The 15146-nt window shown below is 44.7% G+C and overlaps 1 protein-coding gene across 1 annotated transcript in view; it reads right to left on the reverse strand.

The window, feature by feature from the left end:
* Window positions 1-15146, reverse strand: part of ANKH (ANKH inorganic pyrophosphate transport regulator) — a 144939-nt gene that overhangs the window by 65320 nt on the left and 64473 nt on the right. The window lies entirely within an intron of this gene.

Below are 15146 nucleotides of genomic sequence, written 5' to 3' on the forward strand. Positions count from 1 at the left end.
GTGTGTGTGTGTGTGTGTGAAATACTAGCTATCTGTTATGTATGTATCCTTCACAGCATAAAGTAAGTTCCATGCTATGAAAATAGGTATTGAAGGAAATTATTATACAATCAATGGATGTTATTCACCTGATTCTTACTGTATCTTAACTTGAAATAGATTCCTGATCTCTGTGCAGACAAACAGGAAAAGAAAAAACTTTAAACCAAATACACCGTTTTTGAATAATTCTTGCTGGAGAAGATGTGGTCATAGAATATTCTGTTTTAACCATCCTCCATGAGGGACCCTCTGAGGTACTGGTGGCCTTGTCAGAATGGCATTTCCAAACTAACTTTCCCACCTAGTAGACAATAAAGTAGACTGGAGGTCGTGGGAATGGATGTCCAGGAAGAAGCACTTTATTTTAAAAATGTCCCCAGAACATCACCTCTGTCTTTAGGCACAGGCAACTGACTGGGCAGGAGAGTCAGCTTTCTGTATAGTAATACACTTCTAATTAGTTAATCTATTTTTATTGAAGTATAGGTGATTTACGGTGTTGTGTTAGTTTCTGGTATACAGCAAAGTGATTCAGTTGTACATATGTGTGTGTGTGTATATATATATATATATATATATATATATATATATATATATATATACACTTTTTCAGATTCTTTTTCATTATAGGTTATTACAAGGTATTGAATATAGTTCCCTGTGCTCTACAGTAGGACCTTGTTGGTTATCTATTTTATATATAGTAGTGTGTGTGTCTGCTAATCCCAGACGCCTTAGTTATCTCTCTTCCCACTGCCTTTCCCCTTTGGTAACCATGTTTGTTTTCTAAGTCTGTGAGTGTGTTTCTGTTTTGTAAGTAAGTTCATTTGTGTTATTTTTTTTGGATTCCACATAGAAGTGATATCATACGGTACTTGTCTTTCTCTGTCTTACTTCCCTTGGTATGATCATCTCTAGGTCCACCCATGTTGCTGCAAATGGCATTATTTCATTCTTTCTTGTGAAGCCAAGCTAGCTGACACAGGGGTATAAAAGGTCACCTTCCCTGCCTCACTGTGGGACTCATCACTCTGGTACAATTCATGCTCCAGAGCTCCCTGTGGGATCAGGTGGAAGCTAGTCTCCAGTGGAGAACACATCCTTGTTTAATTTTTCCCCGCTGCCCACTGCTTCCCTCTCCCCTTCTCCAGAGAGCACACACTCAATAAATCACTTGCACAAGAATTTCCCAACACAGGTTCTGCTTCCAGAATCCCCAGCTCAATACAACTTCTAATTACGTTTCTCTCAGACATAGAGAACAGTGTATGGTTTGTTCTTTTTCCTTCTCATCCTTCCCCAGTCCATGACTGAAAACTGTTTACTTTTTATTGCTAAAATACGTGTTCGAACTTAAATGATAAAATTGTATATTAGCACGAGTTTTAAAACTATATAGGAGGGCCCCTAAATAATGTAGGATTAGTCTTTTTATATGTCTTGTTGGCAAAATTTTATTCTTTGCTAAAAAGACATTAGCTCTGGCTGGGGCATCAACGGCAATGCTTTCTATTTCCACCAACTGTTCCTTGATGGAGTCCTAAACCCAGCGCTGAGGCACGAGAGCAGAAAGAAGGGCACAGGGAAGAACAGCTCTGTCAGCAAGACTGGGTGTGAAAACTCCACTGAGCTCAACAATTACGGTAATTTGAGGAAAGAGCACAGGGTTTAGAGCCAGGCAGACGTGACTGGATCCGCTTTTACCACTTAACTACTGAGTGGCCTTGGCCATGGTACTTATTCTCGCTGAAATAATGGATCTTAGATAGTCTATAAGTAGCGTACAGGGCACCACCCATGACTGGCCTAGAAAAGGCACTTGAAAGCAAGGATTTATGTCTATATTGTTTACCACTGTACACCTACCACCTTGCTACCTTATAAACACTCAAATATTTGTTGGATGAATGAATGAATTAGGTATTTTCTGCCAGGAATTTCAGTGTTGATACTAATTTGTATGCACTTTAAGAAAATCACATTTTGATTGTAAGACGAAGAGGTTATTACTTGTAAGATTTACTATTGACTTAACATTTTTATTGGCCAAATTAAATGTACATGGTGATGGGAAAACATATCCTGATTTCAAGAAGCATTAAAATGCCGGAAGAAAGACCTTTAGAATTGAGTAGATATGCTATATTCTTATTATTAGCCTTTTTATTATTTCCATTTTCAGCACTTCCCCCAATTTGTTCACTTCCTAATTTTATGATTTTCTTTTGATACCAGAAATGTTATTATGTAGTTGATCCTTCATTTCATGGAGTTTCTTTCCATATTTTTGGACTCTGTCATTCTTACCCATCTTTAGCTAAGGTAATTTTGTCTAGTTTATAGTTTCATTTGCGCATTTAGCTTTTTACTCCTCCTGGAACTTATGCTGTGAGGTATGCCTTAAAATTCATTTTCTCATAATAGTTTACTTCTTCAACACCAGTTTGAATAAAACACCCATTGCCCACTTATTTGTGATGTTTTCTTATCAGCCATTAGTTCTTATACTTCCTTCCATCACCTATTGTTCGCTTTACCTGTCTGTCTCAGTTTGCTTAACCTGTTTTTCTTCATAGCATGTTCATTACCTGACATTATATTGTCTATTTACTTGTTATTTTGTCTTCCTGTCTATCTTCTCCATTTGAATGTAAGCTCCAGGGCACAAAGAGAACTTTGTCTGGTTCACACCACATCTCCAGACCTAAACATGATAGGGGATCACATGATAGGTGAACGATAAGGATGAAAGAATGAAGTGAAATATACATGAACAGGATAAACATTTCCTGTGATGAGTACTGAAGAAATGAAATTAATGAGCTGGGGTTTCCTTGGAGGAGCTTATTCAGATGAACTAGACAAGGAAACCCCTTGTCTTCAAAGAGGTGATATCTGAGCTGAGAGATGAAGAATAAACAGCTGTATAAAGAGTTGGAGGGGGCTTTCCTGGTGGCGCAGTGGTTGAGAGTCCGCCTGCCGATGCAGGGGACACGGGTTCATGCCCCGGTCCGGGAAGATCCCACATGCCGCGGAGCAGCTGGGCTCGTGAGCCATGGCCGCTGAGCCTGCACGTCCGGAGCCTGTGCTCCGCAACGGGAGGGGCCACAACAGTGAGAGGCCCGCATACCAAAAAAAAAAAAAAGAGTTGGAGGAAGGCACAGGCCTGCAGGAGGGCTTAGTGGTCTTAAGGAACAGAAAGGCAGGCAGTGAGAGTAGCGGGGAATAGGTGAACTTGGAAGAGAAGACAATGCTGAGGTCATTCCAGGTCACAGCGAAGAACACGGTGCTTTGTTCTAAGAGCAGTGGGAAGCCATCAAATGGCCCAAGCAGAGGTGGGATAGAGGCTCCAGTTGGCTGCAGGGATGGACGTGGCCTGGAGAGGGACAGGCAGAGCAGGAAGCCAGGAGTTCTGTGGTAATCCAGGTAAGAGAAGGCGATGGCTTGGACTAGGGGGCGTAGGGAAGACGGAGAGAAGTAGATTGACTTGAGAGCTTTTTGGAGGTACAATAAAGGGACCTGGTGATGGACTATGTGGTGGGTGTGAGGAAAAGGGAGAAATCAAAGCTGACTGTTGACTTTTTTGGCTTGAGTCATTGGTCAAATGGTGTTGCTACTTACTGAGATGAAGGGACTGGGGGAGGGAAGGTTTGGGAGGAAAAGGCAAGACCTCCACTGGGGAGTCCCCTACTGGGTGTGAGACACCCATAGCATTCCAAACACAGAAGTCAGGTAAGATAGTTGACTAGGTGAGCCTGGTGTCCAGGGGACAACTCGGCTATGGATATTTGAAGGTCATCAGCATACAGACAGCATTTAAAGGCAGGAGACTAAACGAGATTATCTAGACAAGGTATAGATAGAAGGAAGTCTGAGATTCAGCCCTGTAGCACCCTAGAAATAACTTTACACATTAAGTATGTGGCAAGCCTTCCATGTTACCTGGGGGCTATAAGGATGCTGTAGTTCAGCATCCATCAGTTAGCTACTACTATTCTGGCCATGTCACTCACGAACGCTGCTGCATCTCTAGCCAACATCAGGAAGAACAGCCACTATGGCTGGGAAAGAGGAAGAGCTATGGCCTTGAAATTCAGCTAAGAAAGTGTCTGAGATGTCTTTGGAATGAATTAGGCCTGGAGTCACAATTCTGTCCCAAGATTGTTGTAAGTACAGAGGTTCACCGGCTGTTCAGAGGCAAGTGTCTATCAAAGGCAAGTGTCTAAACATTCATGGGCTTTCCAGAGTAAAAACACTTTAAATTAGGGCCACATCTACCGAGACTCCAACCACTGTAAATATGAAGCTGACCTTCAAGCTCAGCCTGGTTCTGGCCCCAGATGGCATGGCACGGGGGCCTCGTCACACTCCAGATCAGCATTCTCTGTGCTGTGGGTAGTCGTCCATATGTAATGTCTGACTTCCAAACTTATCTGGCTCCAGAAGGCTTTTCTTGGGTCCTACCTGCCTTAGTAAATCCCGGTATCTGCCAGGTTCATGGTGTTCTAATGCCTAATTTTTCCCCCCAGGAAGTCAGCAAAACGACAGGATATTAAAAAGTGAAACAAAACAAAACCCAAAAACCAAAAAACCACAGGCTCCAGGGAAATGGGTAACAAATCCCATGTGATCTCCCTGGTATGAACTGTCTTAGATCTTTAAACCCTAAAAGGGATCCTGACATTTTAAACTTGGGCTCTAGAGACCAGCAACATCTCTAACTGCCGACTGAGCATCTTGAAACCAAGAGTCACCACCTCACCTCCATCCTGCCAATCATTTCACGCCAATGTTAACAGCGAGTGTTCCTTAACAGCTGGGCGCTGGCTGGAGTGTTGTACCTCCTCCCCTCCCCCGGCCCCAGGAGCGGGAGCAGGACCAGGAGGTGATACCCTGTCCCTGAGGGTAGGTCTGGTGTCCAGGCGGCACAGTTGATCTCCTGTCCGGGAGATCTGTGAGGCGCTCTCTGCCCCTCGCCCTCTAGCTACTCCAAACGCCATTGAACTCTTCACCCTCTTGACCGCCCCGTCTTCTCCCTCCTCCTGCCTGTCCTTCCTCACTCTACCGTACATTTCATAGTCATCACCTTAACCTCACCCTTGTCAGGACCCACAACTCACTGTCCGCAAATCTCTGACCTTGGACTCATCTCATTATTTACCTATTCCACTCTTATCTAGATTTGCAGACTTCTACTTGGGCTTTGGGAGCGGCTGGAGTCAAATGTACAACACAGGGAGCTGCCCCTACACTCTCATTGCCTCCATCCTCAACCGGGCTGTTCACTGTGCAGTTATCTGTCCATCTTTCCCACCCCTGTTCTCTGTATTCCCGGGCTGCCTCGTTCCCTCTTTCTCAGCAGATAGATTCACCTCTTCCTTCATCTGCAATATGGAATCCATCAGGCAGAAACTAAATTTCTTGTGGCTTCTCTCCCTAAAACGATCCTCCACAAAACACATCTACCCCACACCCTTCGTCACCTCTTCTCTCTTGTTATGCTGGAAAGGCCAGTCTGAGCAGCGCGAGTCTAGGACTAGCCCCCTGGGTCTCTGCATTTCTGTCTCTCTGACCTTGGCAGGAACCGCCATCTTCCCCTCTCCCGCTTGTCTGATCTTGGCTACTTGACGGGCTCTTTCCCATCCTCGTTCTCACATGCTTAAGTCTCTTCCACGTGAAAACTAAACCTTCTCTGGCCTCCTCTCTTGCTCTTGTTACCGCCCTCTTTCTCACCTCCCTTTCACAGATGACTTCCGTAAAGTGGTACCTGTGCTCCTTAGTCCCACTTTTGTTCTCCCCATCTACCCCTCAGCCCGTTAGAATAGTAGCTCCCGAAGTGCAGGAACCCCGTCTGTGGCCCCAGAACCACAGCTCTAGCACACTCTGGTCACATGACACACATAGTGCTGTGTTGAGCGCACCCACTGGGTTCTGGCTTCTCTGTCCGTGGCCCTCACACACGCTCTTCCTGTTAAGCCAGACGGGCACTTGCTGTGGTCGTCTTTCTGACCCCTGGGCGGGTCTACGCTGTGGGCCGCTCCCTCTGGGAAGCGCTGTTTCCTCCTTGGCTTCAGGGATGCTGAAGTTTCTAGGTTCTCCTCCTAGCTCGTCTATTCCAGCTCTTTCTCCTGGAGGCCTCCTCTTCCTGTGTCTCAAATATCGGTGTCCCCAGGGTTCTACCTGGGGCCCTCACCTCCGCTCCCTCTCCCCTCTGGCTCAGCAATCCCTCCCCCTCCCACAGCTTCAATTACTCCCTGTCTGCTCAGGAGTCCCTGATCCATCTCTCCAGATTTCTCAGGCTTCTCTTAAGCTCCAGACCCACCCATCTCCACCTGAGTGCCCCTGTGGCACCTCACACTTCACATTTCCAAAACTGGGTTCACCATCTTCTACTAGACTACCTGGGTTCCCACAGACCCAGCCTTTCTCCTGGGTTCCCTTTGAATGAATGCATCCCACCCAGAAGCCTGAGGATCTCCCTGGATCCCTCTCAGTCCTCATAGGCACAGATTTCCTGGTCCCAAACATACTCTTTCCCTAGTCCCTGTTATTATTATTTTTTTAATACATTTTATTTATTTATTTATTTATTTTTGGCTGTGTTGGGTCTTTGTTGCTGCGTGCGGGTCTTCTCTAGTTGCGGTGAGCAGGGGCTACTCTTCGTTGAGGTGCACGGGCTTCTCGTGGTGGCTTCTCTTGCTGTGGAGCACGGGCTCTAGAACACAGGCTCAGTAGTTGTGGCACACGGGCTTAGTTGCTCCGTGGCATGTGGGCTCTTGCCGGACCAGGGCTCGAACCCTTGTCCCCTGCATTGGCAGGCGGATTCTTAACCACCGCGCCACCAGGGAAGTCCGCGTAGTCACTCTTAATCTGTCCAGTTCTCTCCAGCCCCACCACCAGGCCTTGGGTCAGGTCACTCGTGGTCTTCTTGTCTCCAAGCCCTCCTTCCCTCCACACTATGGTCAGATCACAAACATCCAAATTCCTACAAGGGTATCCGAGGTGCTTCAGGGCTGCATCCTGTTCACAGACCGTGGGCCCCACAGATGTTGCTCTAAGTGTCTGTGACAGTGTCCGGCACACGGGTAGATGGCATCCAATAAGTATTTGTTCAATGAGTGACCACAGGCCACTCACGGTCTGACCTTGCTTGTCTGTCTGGTCTCTACGCTTGCCCTTGCACTATGTTTTATGAGGCTTAAACTGTTTGTAGTTTTCTGGATAGGCCATGCTCCCTTTCAGCTAAAGGTCTCTGCTCAAGCTCTTTTCTCTACATAGGATTGCCTCTACCCCCGTCCCCACTCCCACTCACCTGGTAAACACATCATCAGTTCAGTTTCCAGGAATCACATTTCTGCGAAGCCGTCCCCTAGGCCTAGTCTCCTCTGTGCTCCCTGGCACCCTATACCCCGGGTCCCAATGCTGCACTCATTGGGCTGTACTGTGGTTGCCTGGTTACCAGACTGCCTTTCTTGCCAGATTACTTTGAGGCAGGGTTTGGGCTTACTTGTCACCAGCTTTCCTACATCTCCTCAGCACAATGCCTGACACATAGTTAAAATTCAATATGTGAATGAAGAATTGTGTTAACTAACATCCAGCTGATTTATCTGGTCCTTCATAAACATCTTCCAACTGCAGGTTTGGTTTTTCTGGGTAAATAAACCCATTTTTGGTAGAATCTATATATTTAAAATATGCAAAGAGATGGTAGTGGCACTACACACCTTCCTGTGCCTCTGATATTTCCCATGAGATAGACAGGGATATCCACTGCTATTTCTACTATGTCACATGGGCACCCAGTAAGTACTGGATAAAGGTGACTCCTTAGCTGCAGACACACAGACATAGACAGGATGCAACAGGGGGACACATGATTAGCCTCTTAAGTATAAACCTTAAACAAAGATTTTTTTCCGACGTCTTTTTTTCTTGTCCTTTGGATGTCAACTGGCACACAGGACAAGCTGTTCCCCTATGAAGTCAAATCCTATAACAGAAGTCAGCTGCCGTGAAAAGAAAATCAGAAGTTTAGATTCAAAGGAGAACCTTCTCGGAGAAGCTGAGAGAACCCTGCTAAGAGCTAAGTGTGCCCTGACAGGTAACCAGGGTGATAATCTCCAAATTTGAAAAGATGGGTGCCTCTAAGGGCAACAAGGCTTGGAGAGAGATGGCCACACAGTCCAGGAAGTGCCAAGGGCAGTTGGACTCGGATCTTCTAACTGACATTCATGGCCATACGGTAAAAAAACGATCAAATTGCTCATATAGAAATGGCTCTTCAAATTCTTCCACAAAAAGGTGCTGAGTGGACACAAGTGAACACATCTACGAAACAGAAATAGACTCATAGACAGTAGAGAATAGACTTGTGGTTGCCAAGGGGGAGGGGGCATGGGGGAGGGATGGACTGTGAGTTTGGGATTAGCAGATGCAAAATATTACATACAGAATGGATAAGCAACAAGGTCCTACTGTGTAGCACAGGGAACTATATTCAATATCCTGAGATAAACCATAATGGAAAAGAAAATTTAAAAAAATGTATATATGTGTATAACTGATTCACTTTGCTGTACAGCAGAAATTAACACAGCATTGTAAATCAACTATACTTCAATTAAAAAAAACCATATTGCTGTCAGAAAAAGGTGTTGAGCTGGAAACTGATATTGTTCCCTAAAATAGCAGTGAGATTATTATATGAAAGGCTGAAAGTCCCCTTATTTTACTTTTAGTAAGATGAATACTTCCTTTACTTGCCTCATCCTGGATTAGGAAAACCAATGGGACACAGGGCTGGGTAATCTTCTGTCTTTGATAAAAGACCACTCCTCTGTCTACAGCTCCAACGCTCCTGTTACACCTTCTATGACATGAAGCAAACTCAACCATTACTGTGGCAAAAGAATACAGTTTAAAAATCTTTCTCAAACCCAAGGTCCTCAGAAAATTTGCATTTGTGGAAGCGTGGAAAATTCAGAAGTACACGTGGAGGCAAAGCTACCTGTGGGAACAGCGTCTTCCAAGAACATAGATAGTCAGCAACCTTTGGACTTCAATCCCCTCAAAGAGTCTGGGTTCCTATAATTTCCCACTGTTACTGTTCTGTTCGTCTGTATTTTAAAAAGTGGTTTGGGTTGGGCTTCCCTGGTGGTGCAGTGGTTGAGAGTCTGCCTGCCGATGCAGGGGTCGCGGGTTCGTGCCCCGATCCGGGAAGGTCCCACATGCCGCGGAGCGGCTGGGCCCGTGAGCCATGGCCGCTGAGCCTGCGCGTCCGGAGCCTGTGCTCCGCAACGGGAGAGGCCACAGCAGTGAGAGGCCCGCGTACCGCAAAAGAAAAAAAAAAAAAGTGGTTTGGGTTAAATTAGATCATTTGTCTTCCCGGTAGTTTTCCAGCCGTGTTTTATTTTCTTAAGGATCTATATACCCCTCTAAAGGAGACACCTCACTCTGTCTAGCTGGAGCTGTGGCCAAGAACTTGACACCCACACATGAGGTTGTGGTTTACAGGGAGTGGCAGTAAAATGAAGCCTGGTCTCTTTGGTCATCAGAGTCATTGCTCTGGGCAGTGTTATCCATACTTAGTGCTTCCTGGAAACAGAGACAACACAAGGCAAGTCCAAAATATACCACTGGTTTTCTCTGTCACTTCTCACACCTGGACAGGAGTTCTACAAAGAACAAACTACCAAACAGCTACCACATTTGGCTAACTCAGTTTTCTCCTGTTGGTTTCTTCAATACTTCAGGGAAAACAAAAAGCATTTTACGCTTGATGTATTAATCTAGAAAAGTGTTAGTTCGTTCAAGGATATATTTTAGCGTCATAGGCCCCTCCTCAGACCCTCTTGACCTTTCATTTAAACATGAAGCTTATATACTTAAATTTAACTTTAATTCAAGATGGTAGGAGGCTTGACCAGGAAGAAATATTACTATGAAAATTCTAGTGTATTTTAAAAAAACCAAAGCTTCCCATGTAATTTAAGATTCCTTACTTATCTCTCACCTTGATCTCACATCTTTACTGTTGTGAAAATTTCCATTTCCTACTCATTTTTTAATCCTTATAAGGTTATATGGTCCCCAAATGATGCTCTCTTGGTTAATATCTTAAGACTGTCTATTCCACTGTAGAACCGAGTTTAACATGCTTCTTTATTAACAAAACAAAACTAAACAGCTCACACAACTCCATAAACAACAGTCTGGAATAGATTGACTCTGGGATCGGGGGAGTCTTTTCACTAACTTTCTATGCTTTCTCTCTGCCTACATACTTACGCACCCTGCTGACGCACATACTCTCTCCATGATTAGGAGTCGATTCTTTTTCTTGATTTCTCTAGCACCTTAAATTTGGCTGTAGATCTCTGAGCAAGCAGCTCCGAGGCTCTGTTCCTTTCTCTGACTCAACTGTAACATTCTGAAATGTCATCTATGAACATTTACAAATGCATTTATTCTAAGAGAAGAAGAAGCGAATGCCTATTTGCATTTGGAGCTTATGAAACCCAATGACCACCATAATAATGACGATGAAACTATCTCGGCTAACATTTCCTGAGTGCTTGCTCTCTGATGGACACTGTTCTGAGATCTTTACGTCTCCCGAGCACTCTGTGAGGGGTGTACGATTATTTCCCAGCTTACTGGTGAGAACACTGGTACACGGAGAGGCTAAGCCACTTGTCCAGGGCGACACAGAGCTGGGAGAAGAATCCAGAACTTCTTGACCTCTGGGCTTGAGATCCTAACCATCACTCTATTATCCTGAACCAAGCCCTCTTTCCACTTTGAATTAGATATCGCAGTTGGGGCCAAATGTTTACTTTAAACAGAGAGGATTAGCTGAGCAGAACAAAGAGAACTTTTGGATAAAGATGGATTTTTATGGAAAATTCCAAAGACCCTGAAGCAAAGATTATTTTTTAAACTATAATGCGTAGCAAGCACTACAAGCGTAAATGTGGAGGATGAACAGAGTGAGGCTGAAGTCATCATATATCTGAGCCATGCCAAGAAAATGAGGAAAAAAGAAATCAGGTCACTAATGCTCTGGCATCAGCACCACACAGCATGGCGAAGGGTACAGACGGAACCTGGGAACACAGCACCACGTGGGCTGTCTCCCCAAGCTCACGCACCAGTCTCCCATCACTAGGGTGGTAGAAATGCTAAGAGGCTCTCCACGGTGGCCTTCTGGAGACGTGGACAAGAATGTTTATGAGCTTCTTTTCTACATGGGATAATGCATCATCCCAGTATCTTTAACTTGTGCAAAATTTTTACTTGCTTCTCAACTGTGGGACTGATTTATTTCTGCTTGGGGTTCGGCTATGACTCACTGCTGGTATTTATATAACCGGGCACATGTCAAATTTTGTGAAAGATTTCTAAGGGCCTGGGGCGTTTGATCTGATTGTTTTTAGGAAGCTAGTGAGAGTCAACATTAGTCATTAAACAGGTTAGTCCATCCAGCCCATGGATGTTACAAGCCAGTGTTGCACACACACGTGCACACATGCACAGACACGTACACATGCTGAGAGAGGAACCCCGACAAAATTCAAATGGACCGTATTTAATGTGACAAAGCTGTCTTCAGTGGTTGCTTTGCTGTGGGCAAGTAGGTTTGTCATGGCCTCCCCATGACCCCATTGCTATCATTGGCCTAAATTACTGATCCGACTTATGAGATTCCAGGTAAAGTAAAATCGTGTCACTGAATAAACTGTTTAGAACACAAAACAAGAAAGGACAAAGAATGTCACTGTAGCACAAGCAAATCGGGAAAGTCCAATGGTGTCCATAGTGGTAGCAAGGATTTAAGAATTATATCTCCTGAACTTATTCTGTCTTTACAACTATAACCATGCTTTGTGCCAAATATTTTTCACCAAGAAAAGTGATATGATCAAGGAATAAGCTACAGAATAGTGCGGGTAAAATTGAAGTGCTTTGAAAATTTCTAGACTAAAGAGAGAATGAATACATTTTTGTCACTTACTACTTCATGTACATAATAATGAGCTAGTAAACACACATGCTGAACTTCATTCTGTAAATCCAGATTTACTGTAATTCAGATTGTGGATCTCTGAACATCAGAGTAGCCTGAAGTGCTGTCTTGCTCTAGCCCTTTGGCCTACATGAACGAGGGGACGAAGGTGACCCAGTGAAAGGAGACATCTGCGCCCCTGTCCACTTGGCCCCTGGAGCCCCAAAGGATGCTGCAGCCATAGAGGCATATTTGTCGAGGGTGTAAATAATTCATTCAAGAAATCTGACTTATGGATCGCATGAAGGACGCCAACCTCCTACACATGCAGTACGGCTGAGTCTTGAATGTACCTTCACACGTTATCTTATTGGCTGTATCTAACAATGCTACAACAACAGGGTAGGTATTGAAAATTCCCGTTTTGTAAAAAAGGGAACAACGTTCAAAGAGACTCCGTGACTTGCCCGAGGGTTTTGGTTAATCTATGGTGTAGCCCAAACCAGAAGACTGGGAGACCATTAGCCTGGTGTTCTTCCCTCCTTCGACACTAGACTGAAGACGGTGGGTGGAGGGGTGGCGTTGGGATAAACATCCCCCCACTGTCAACAAGGCGGGGGGAGGGGTGTGCACGTCCTCACACAGAAATGTCCTTACTCATCCAGACGGTTATTATTAGAGATAATTATTACTAAAGGAAATTGTTACTTTTACCTGATGGCAACGTAGTTTGGGGAATTGGAGAGCCCTTATAAGGAAGGTAGGTTAGGCTGAGTCACAACTTCCTTGAGGTCTTTCCCTTTGAAAGGAGTCAAGGGCAGGCTCCTGGCTTTGAGTGATGCTGCCTTTGGTGGCAGAGCGTGGCCTGGTCAGCCTCGACCCTGCAGTCTGGGCAAAGAGGTCCTACAGGATGAGCAGTGGGGAATGCTCCTTGGACCCAAGCTTCCCGTGACCACCCGAGAAGGGCATCTGTTAAAGTAGTACAGCTCCATTCAAGGCCCCAGTGATTCCACACGGTAAGGTGGTGTCCCGGCTGACAGTGGGACAGGAGCTCGGGCACAACCTGGGTCCAGACAGGCCTACTGGTCACACTCAGTGTTCCTTCTGTGACTCCAGGATAGAGTCGACAGCTAATGGATCTCTCCTGGTACAAACTAAGAACGCACAGTGAAGCTTCCCCCAAATACCCACTGCCCACATGGGGTTATTTAAGCCTTTTCAAGTCCTGTGACATTTCCACAGACTCGAGACCCCACAGGAAAAAGGACTGATACGTAGTGCCAGCCCTAAGTCTTACCAGTTGATACTGACATTATTTTACAGCATCATTTAAGAAAATATTAATATACATGGATAGGAGGAGCACGCTCTAGTACAACTCCTTATCACACGTTTGTTATTTAAGAGTCATGTGTTGAGGAAACAAAGAAAAGCCCATTTTTCTTTGTTCCTGATGGCACAGTCTGTCTTATTAGACTAATAAACTGCCTCACTCCCATTATAAAAGAGAGATAACTACACAATCCTTGGGAATAAATTCAACAAGGAGTATGGTTCTTAAATAAAGAAAACCATAGAATTTTCTTGAAGTTCATAAGACAGAACGAAAAAGACAAGCTATGTTCCTTGATGAGAATACAGTGTTATGAATATAACAGAAATCTTTCTGAATTCACCTGTAAGTTTAATGGAGCTTCAGTAAAAATTCCAGCAACTTGGGTGTTCATTTGCACCTGGGTAAAATTATTTTCAACTTTGTATGGGAGGATAACCAAGAAACTATGATAAAGAAGTCTAGTGGGGCTTCCCTGGTCGCGCAGTGGTTGAGAGTCCACCTGCCGATGCAGGGGACATGGGTTCGTGCCCCGGTCCGGGAGGATCCCACATGCTGCGGAGCGGCTGGGCCCGTGAGCCATGGCCGCTGAGCCTGCGCGTCCGGAGCCTGTGCTCCACAACGGGAGAGGCCACAGCAGTGAGAGGCCCGTGTACCACAAAAAAAAAAAAAAAAAAAAAGAAGTCTAGCGAAGGGGAGCTTCGTTTACCAGGTATTAAAGTCCCCAAGAACAGGCGACTCACAGAAGGAAAAGTATCAATGAAACGTATACACCTGAAACGATGCTCTACTCTGAGAGTAAAGCAGTTAGGGAAGTAAAAATGGAAACAAGACTGCCATCAGATTAAACACGAAAACGACGGATAAAATCCAGGGCTGGTGAAGATACGGCAGAAAAGGAAATTTCATGCAGTGTTGGCTGGGGTGTAAACAGTTATAGTCTTGTGGCAAAGGAATATGTCAGAAAGTATTAAAATTTAAAGTGTACCAACTCCTTGATCCAGCAATGCCCCTTTAGAATCTATCCAAACAAAATAAAGCCCTAATACGTGATGCCACCCATACAAAGGCATTCACTAAAGCATTCTTTGAAATGGCAGACAGTTGACAACAATCTGTCTGCCAATATGGGAAAGGCTAAGTAATTATGGTTATTATTTGGTGCATGCACGGTCCATGTACATAGGGGCATGCTGACCAGCAATCATAGCGCATGAGGTGCAACTAAACATATCCAACTAGAAGGAAGCCCGTGACACAGTGCTAAGTAGAAGAAGGTTGCACCGTAAGCAATATAGTATATTCTCACTCCATTAAAAAAATTAAAAAGACACTCAAAATGTGTAAGTATATGGGTATGAGCAGAGAGAAGGTTGGAGAGTGACATATACCACACTCTTAATACTGGTTATTTTAGGAGAGGTGGGTGAAGGGGGGCAGGAAGAGGAAAATTAGCAACTTTACACTCATATCTGTATGGTTTTACTTATGACAAAGAACACGTTACTTTCATAGTTTAAAACAACCACAAGAAAAGAATACACACAAAATAGATGAAATGTCTAATTCTTAGGGGCAAAGCCAGAGGACCACCCCACAAAGCAAAGGGTGGTAGGTTATTGGCGTGCTTTTTGTGATCACCTGGCATGATGCCTCTTAAAAGGAATCCTCCATTCATCTTGCTTGAAAAACGTCCTGATTTCCGACAGTTTAAACACAAGGCTGAATTCTAGAAGCCGTGTGCTGTCCAAAAGACAGCTGCAA

The sequence above is a fragment of the Mesoplodon bidens genome, assembly GCF_964165515.1.
Source record: "Mesoplodon bidens genome assembly, chromosome: 4".
Taxonomy (NCBI): domain Eukaryota; kingdom Metazoa; phylum Chordata; class Mammalia; order Artiodactyla; family Ziphiidae; genus Mesoplodon; species Mesoplodon bidens.